This window comes from Triticum aestivum, chromosome 7D (genome assembly GCF_018294505.1).
Source record: "Triticum aestivum cultivar Chinese Spring chromosome 7D, IWGSC CS RefSeq v2.1, whole genome shotgun sequence".
NCBI classification, from domain to species: Eukaryota; Viridiplantae; Streptophyta; class Magnoliopsida; order Poales; family Poaceae; genus Triticum; species Triticum aestivum.
This window is the reverse complement of record NC_057814.1, coordinates 308,096,467-308,104,628: the sequence shown is the minus strand read 5'-3', so window position 1 is coordinate 308,104,628 and position 8,162 is coordinate 308,096,467.

Genomic DNA, 8,162 nt, shown 5'->3' with positions numbered 1-8,162 from the left:
TAATCTTCAATTCTGTCGCACGCATCCAACACACAAACCTCGTTGGTCCTCTCTCTTTCTCTCCATCTCTCTCTCTTTGTGTGTGTGCGTGGGGGGGGGGTCCTTCTAGTTCGCATGCATATATACTGCATCTATAGGTCTCTCTCGCACACTATGTATGATTCTATAGTCCAAGCTAGATATCTTGGGGGAACTCATCGTACGCACACAAATTCCTTGGCTCGTTGCCCGTAACTCTCTCACGCACCACTCTGTCATCTCAGAGCTCTTCCCCCTCTCTCTCAAACTCTCCATCTACCTGGTTCGACACACATACACATGCATATCTCACTCGCACTCGATAGGCCCATCTAAAACTCTATCTCTCACCCTCGTTCTCTCTCCATCTCACATGCACACACACACAATCTCATGCCTAGCTAGCCAAGTATGATGGTCTCTCACTCAATTGTAGGCACACGCAGTCCCCCTATATGTATATGACTAGCTAATCTTAGTCTCCATCACAAACATGTGCATGGTCTATCTCGATTTCTCTCGAGGCATCTTTCTATCGCGCACGCACCTCCCTCGATCTCCCGCCCATATAGTCCCCTCACGATCTCAAGGGGGTCTCTCTATCACAAACACACCCTCTCGCCCTCCCCATGCGTCCATGTTCTCCATGTGACCCTCTCGACCTTTGTTCCTTGTTGGCCAGACCTCTATTGGACATGTGCTATAGGGGTGTCTATCTCCGATGCAAACAATCACACACTAGCTATCTTCATGTATCTCCTCGCCTCACCTTTCTATCTCAGAGATACATGCGTGATATGTTCGCCTAAGAAACGAAAACACACACTCTCTCTAATTTATCGTTTGTTGTCACTTTATCTTTCACACACATACTCTTTTTGCACACTTACTCATTCTCCTTCACACGCACTTGATCCATCTCGATTTAGGAACTCTCCTCGGTCCATAGCATATTGATTTATTGAGAAGTCAAACATCACAAAGTTTGACCATGTACGTGGAGAAAAAGAATTACATCTGGAACGGCAAACATATACCATTAGATTCACCATGAGATGTAGTTTCGTATGATGTACCTTTGGTATTGAAGATATAAATAACATTTGTGTAAACCTGATCAAAGTTTCCAAAGTTTGACTTCTAAAAAAGTTACATGCACTGCATTATCGAGCGGATGGAATTTCTCTTTCCCCCTCTCAGCTATCTGACGCACCACTCAGCCTTATCAGGGCTCCTCAATCTCTCTCAAAATTTATATCTCCCTGGTTCACACATACACATGTCTCGCTCGCGCTATACATATAGACCCATCCAACACTCTCCGCCCTTGTTCTCTCTCTATGTGACACGCACCCCCTAATAAGTACCATAATCCCTCACTTCATCATAGGCGCAAGCACTCCCCCTAAGTATGATTATCTCTCACTAGCCATCAGGAACACACGTATTGTCTCCTTCCATCCATACGTCTATCTCGATATCTCTCGGGGTATCTTCTATCGCGCACACACCTTGTCACTCGATCTCCCACCCATGTAGTCCCATCACGATCTCCAGGGGATCTCTCTATGACAAACATAGACTCTCTCCTCCCCATGTCTGCATTTTCTCCGTACGTCTCTCTCGACCTCTCTCCCTTGTTTGTTAGACCCCTCATGGCCACGTGCTAGGGGTCTTGCTCTCTCGGTTGCAAACAACCACACACTATCTCCTCACCTTGCTTCCGTTGTCGAAGATGCATCTGTGATATGTTTGCATAAGACACATGTCGGGTGGTAGGTGCGACATATGCCAACGGGTGGCTTATCATTGTGGGAGCCAGTAAGACATCGCCGGTGCCTGGAAACGGGATAAGGCGAAGACATGCATGCTGGCGAATCTTACCCAGGTTCAGGGCTCTCCGTGGAGATGACACCCCTAGTCCTGCTCTGCTGGGTCTCCACATGATCACTAGATCAACACAAGTGTCTACAAGTGGCTCCTTGAGTTGTTTTGCTAGAGGAGGAGGAAGGGCAAGGCTAGCTCTCCTCTTCTCTCTACGTGGTGTCTAAAATTCTCAGAGATCAACCCTTTGCATGGGTGCCCTGGGGGGTTTATATAGGCCTACCCCCAGGGGTACAATGGTAATCCGGCTAGATGCGGGTCCAGGCCGTCAGTGTCTGTATCCGCCGGCTTCTCTGCCGGGCGTTGGGGCCCGCCGACTGGTGGGTCCCGCCGGCTGCTGGTTACTAGAGCCTCGCCCCTGATGACGACGGCTTTGCTGAGGTAAGCATGGCTACAGTGCCGCCGTCCGGCGGACTCTCACTATAGCCTTACCTCGTCTTGTCTTCTTAATGATGCACATACTTCGAGGGAGTGAGGTAGCCGGCTATTGGGAGCCGGCTACACCCCAGGCCGACTAAAAGGGGGCTTGACCGCCTTCGAGCGTCTCTCTGGCTGTTGGGGCCCGCCGCCCATGGGCCGTACTGACAACCCGTCGTGGGTGGCGTCATGGTCAATATGGCTACAGTGCCACGCCGGACAGGGGATGGCCGACCCGTACGGCGCACTGTGGCCATGCGTGCTCCGGGATTCGGGGGTGGCAGACTTTACTGTAGCCACGCCCGGTCATATCACCATTATGTGGGTGCTCTCCTAGAGGGTGCAATCTTGGTCGCTTGCCAGGAATCGGTCTTCTTGTGGCCGGCTTCTTGGAGTCGGCCTTCTTGTGGCCGACTTCTTGGAGTCGGCCTTCTTTTGGCTCTCTTCAGGAGGGTTTCAGGGTCGGGCCGCCTTCCAGCAGTCGGCCTGTGAGATGGCCCACCAGGGGAAGGCGGCCCCGTGCTTTGGGTGCTTGAAGGCTCGATCGCCCTGATAATTTTTCAAGAGCCAGGGGGAGTCGGTTAGGCTACCCGTGGTCATTCACTCCGACAGTAGTCCTCGAAGCTTGTTGGGCTTCGTGGCTGAAAGGAGGACGAGAAGCTTAATCAGCTTCCTATCTTGAGGAGCAGCAGCTAGGAGCGGGCTTTGATCAGGGGCGCCGTCTTGGTGAGGCCTCGAAATCTGAAGGCGGGAATCAGCTGGCGCGCGCGCCTGGTTGCGGGCCGGCCGCTTGCCGCCCGTGCACCACGTGGCGCCCTCCGGCTGGGAGAGCCTGCTAGCCCACGCGCGTGACGGGACGCCACCGCAGGCCGGGGCCCGCCACTTCCACGCCTCGGCCCGGGAGTGGATCTTCTGTGGCCCAAAACGGGCCATTCGCCTTCCAACGGCAGTTTCCGCACGCCGTTAGGGCGCAATAATCGCGGGACGTGGGGGAGTGGGTGCAGTTAATCCCACGCCCCCCACGCCTCGCCTCTGCAGCTTCGCCGAACGAGGCTATAAATAGGGGGAGGAGGTGGAGCGGCAGACGCTCGCACGCTCACCCTCGCTCCGCCATCTCCTTCTTCTTCTTCTTCTTCTTCTTCTTCTTCTTCTTCTTCTTCATCGCCGTAGCCCCTCGCGGCGGAGACTGGGACGGCTCCAATGTCCACGAGGACCACATCGACTTCCTCCGCAAGACGCGGCGGTTGCTCGGCAAGGAGCATGTGCGGGTCCGTCTTATACCGGCGCGGGAGATCTCGCCGGCGCCGGAGGAGGGCGAGCGGGTGATCTTCCGCTCGCACTTCCTGCGCGGCCTTGGCCTGCCTGCGAGCGGCTTCTTCCGCTCCTTCCTCGAGTTCTACCAGCTCCAGCCGCACCACCTCACTCCAAACACGGTGGTGCTGCTGTCCGCCTTTGTCACCTTGTGCAAGGGCTTCCTCGGCGTCTTTCGCACCCTCGAGCTATGGGGGGAATTCTTCCAAACCAAGCTCGGTACCGCTATGGGGGCGTGCCGGCTCAGAGCGGCGCCTTCATCGCGATGCGGAGGCCGGTAGCCGACAACCCCTTTCCTCCCATCACGCTGATCCAGTCGGTGAAGCGCTGGCAAAAATCCTACTTCTATGTGAAGAACGTCGCTCCGCAAGGCGACTTCGTCAACTTGCCGGCTTATGCAGCTGGCCCGCCGGCTGGGAGGCGGCCCCAATGGTCCTATCGGGCCAGAACACTGTCGCCTGCAGGAGCCGCTGCCGTCGCGCGACTTTGGGTAATGATCCAGTCGGATGGCCTGACCGGGCCTGACCTGCTGGCCACCTTCGTGGCGCGCCGGGTGCTCCCGCTCCAAGGCCGCCCTCATATGATTTGTCAAATGAGCAGCCAACTCGATCCGAGTCGGATGTGCACCAAGGAGATGCCTCATGCGGAGGTAGCTCTCATGGTGAACTACCTTGCGAACTGCAAGATCACCGATGAGTGGCAATTTGGCAAGGAGCCGTACTCCCGTGCCAATCCGCCGCCTATGGTAAACTTTCTTTTTCTTCTATTCTTCACTTTTGTCACCGAGTTTCTCTTGGCCGACTCTGACCAATCGGCTTCTCTTGACAGAGCCCCCTCCTTCGACCGGCAGCCGGGGCAGCGGGGGTGGAGCGCTAATATCTCCCCGACCGGACGGCGCACGACACGGACGACCCCGACTTGGGGGCGGCCGCTCTGGACGACGACATCGAGGGGGGAGGCGGCGAGGCAGGCGGCTCCGGGCTTGGAGCCAGCTTCGATGACTGGCCGGATGATGACGAGGCGGAGGTCGTCCCGCGCCGCCAGCCGGCATCCGATCAGCACGGCTCGGGCTCATCTGGCGCGCCGGCTGGCCGAGGCGGCGTGCAGAAGCGCCGGGCCGCGCCGAGCCTATTCGGCAGTCGGCCGAAGAAGCCCAAGAGCGCGGCGGCGGCAACCGGGCGGGACAAGGTGGCCGTGAAGGCTGCCCGCTTCCGCAAGGTGGTGAAGCAGCCGCAAGTGGTTTCGGCGTAAGTGTCAATTCTCTCACGTATTCCTTATTCTTTTTCGTTGATATTCTTCTGAGTCCTTGTTTTGACTTAAAAATACAGGGCTCCGCTTTGTTTTGAGCGGACCGCTGCCGCCTCCATGGTTGGAGCGGCGGCTGGATCTGTAAGCGCCCGCCGCGTGGACCCCCGTGCCGAGCTTCAAGCGACGACGGAGCGGAACACGCGGGAGGCCCGGGAGGAGCTTGAGGCGGAGGAGCTGAGGGCGGCTTCTGCCATGGCGGCGCAGGAGACGACGGAGAGGTCGGCGGAGGCACAAGCCGACGCGGCAGCCAAGGCTTAGGCGAAGGCTGCAGCCACAGAGAGGGCGGCGGAGGCCCTGCGTAACCAGCCTCCGCTGCTTGTCGTCCCCCTTCACGCTGTGGCGCCCGAGGTCCTGGTGCCCCCGCCGGAGGAAGCCGGTGGCGACCAGCTGGCGGTGGAGGGGGAGGAGGGCGACGTTTTCGTCCCGGAGAGGGAGGCGGCACCACCGTCGCTGACTGGGGCGGACCAAGGCAGCCGGCCTAGCGAGCCACCCATGCAACCGGCTGGAGGTGAGCCGACTGTGAGGACAGACCTTGTGGTTCGGTCGCCATCGCGCCAGCGCGCCGGGAAGGCGACTTCGGCGCCGGGCCCGCAGAAGGCCGCAAGCTCTGGCTCGTCAGCGGCTCGTCGGCCCAGGATCTGGAGGCGGCCAGCGGCAGCTCGCCGGGATGGACGCCGGGTGGTGGGACGGCCGTGTTGAACGTGGCGGCGCAAGAAGTCCGGAACCGGCTTCAATCCCAAGCCACCGTGCTGAAACAGTATAATCAAGAGTTCCTCGCGATGCGGACGGCCATTCGGGTGAGTCTTCCCGCTTTTTTGTTTCTTGTTCTTGATTTCTTCCGTGGGGGCGCGTCAGCGCACCCACTGGGTGTAGTCCCCGAGTTCCGAGTTGGCTGCTGAGCAGGCGGCTTGGAACTTCTTAGTAGACTTTGGTTGCTATCTTGGTCTTATTTGCTCCTATGTCCTATTTGCAGGAGTATCACAACCTCCGCGCGGCTACCTTCAACTCCTAGGTCCGAGAGCTGAATCAGAAGACCACTGATCTGACCGAGAGCCGGAGTAAGTGCTTCGTCTTTTATCTCACGTGGGGGCGCGTCAGCGCACCCACTGGGTGTAGTCCCCGAGATTCGGGCCGACTGCTGAGCAGTCGGGCCGGATCTTCCCCGGCGACTTCTTTCTTATTGCCCCTTTTTTCTTTCTTTACCATATCTGCAGACGCCAATGCTAACTTTAGGGAGCAGTTGGGTGGGGCCCAGACCGCCCTTCGTGCCAAGGAAGCCGAGTGCAACGCCTTGGCTCAGGAGCGTGACCGCTTGGTCAAGAAGCTGGCCGACTAGGAGGAGAGCCATAAGGCGGCCCTGAAGGCGGCACAGGATAGTGAGGCCGCCCTTCAAGCCGAATATGAGACCGAGGCGGTGAGCTGGGCTGAGGCAAGGCAAGCGCTGAGCGATGGCTACGGCCGGATCGAAGATTTGGTTGACGGTAAGCCGCCTTCTTCTTCGTCCCTTTGCTTGCCGCCTGTGATTTCGTCCATTTTCTGACCTTGTGTCTTCTTCCTTTCTTCTCTTGCGCAGAGTACTTCCCTGGTTACTCTATTGCTGCCAACCAAGTCATCGAGGCCCGCCGCGACGCGCAAAGGCAGGCTAGAGCTGAGATTGCGCCGGATGCTCGCCGGTCGCTTGAGGAGCAGCTTCTGGCGATCCAAGCCCGCCTCCAGCCGGCTGACCGCATGTTCCACCATCTTCAGCGCGTTGGGGCGCAAATGTTGGTCGCCCTCTGGCCCGGCGAGGTGATTCCCCGTACCCCCCAGTTGGACTGCCGACTGGCTGGAGGTAGCGGTTGGCCGCTTCGAGGCCTGGAAGGCTTCTGCAGCTCGGTCAGGTGCCAGGCGGGCACCGGAGTTTGTCCGAGCTTGGTATCCTGGGCTGGATTTGGCCCAGCTGACCACCTGGCAGCAGGAGGCCAACGAAGAGCTGGAGGCGGTGCGGCCGGCTATCATCCAGCTGCCTCGGCGATTGCTGACTACACCTGAGGTGAATGATGACGGCGTTGCTCAGCCCGAGGAGTGGTTTGGGCTGAACCCAGCGGATGGTGAAGACTCGGCGGAGGAGATCGACTCCAGTGACGAGGGCGAAGAGGAGGGAGCGGATGGTGAAGACGCCGTGCGAGACGATGGAGCGACCGGCCAGCCTCAGCTTGATCGTGCCTCCAGCAACGAGGCGCGTGCGAGCGCGCCGCCTGCAGCCGGTGATGATCAAGCCGAGACTCGCCAGCCGGCCACTCCTCCAGCTAGCACTGCCATCTCCACTGACCTGCCCAGCTCGCCTATTGCACCTTTGTCCTGATCCGCCGTCTTTGCTTTCCTGTTTATTGCACTTTGAACAATATTTGTTAAATTTGCGCAGTTCCACCCACCGGGGGTGTATTCAAACTATGTTGAACGCCGGCCTTTCGAAAGCCTTTTGTGTAAATATAATCATGCATGTCCTTGGCTTTCGATTGTATTTGCTTTTCATCCTTTGGATGTTTCCTTTGCCGCCCTCCTTGGTCGCCGCCTTCCCAGCCGGACAGCTGCTCTGCAGTCTGTGGCTGGGGAAGGGCTTGGCCGTTTGGGAGGGCAAGTACTCTAGCTTTTTTAGATTGTAGCAAGGTGAATCGGAAGCCGGCCAGCCGGCTGTTCTGACAGCTGGTGGCGGGGTGGGAGGTCGTCTTGTGTTATATAAGTTCGTTAGTCCTTAGCCGTTTTTCGTGTGGGCATCCTTTCCTACCTTTGGCTCTTGCCAGTCGGATAGTCGATTCTTCGAGCTGCGACTTTCAACAAGAGAGGGCTTGGGTGCCGGCACACTACTTGTCCGACTGCAGGTAGAACTTTAATATAACTCAAGGCGGCAAGTCCCCGGGCCAACTGATCGAACCCGGTGCCAGACAGGAAAACAAATGTAGTAATACATTCATAGGTATGACACTCATCATACATAGATAAAAGAGGGTATTCCCCGAGTGCTCCTCGGGGGGCCCATTGTCTTGTACTTAATACAAAAGGTAGCATGGTACATACTGCATTTAGCTGTAAAATCTTCGGAGGAGATTGGCGTTCCATGGTCGTTCCGACTCCTTGCCGGAATCATCTCTCTTGCGTGCCTTCGGCTTCTGTGCGTCGATCAGGTAGTAGGAGTCGTTGCCTAGGGCCTTGCTGATGACGAAGGGGCCTTCCCAAGGGGCCGA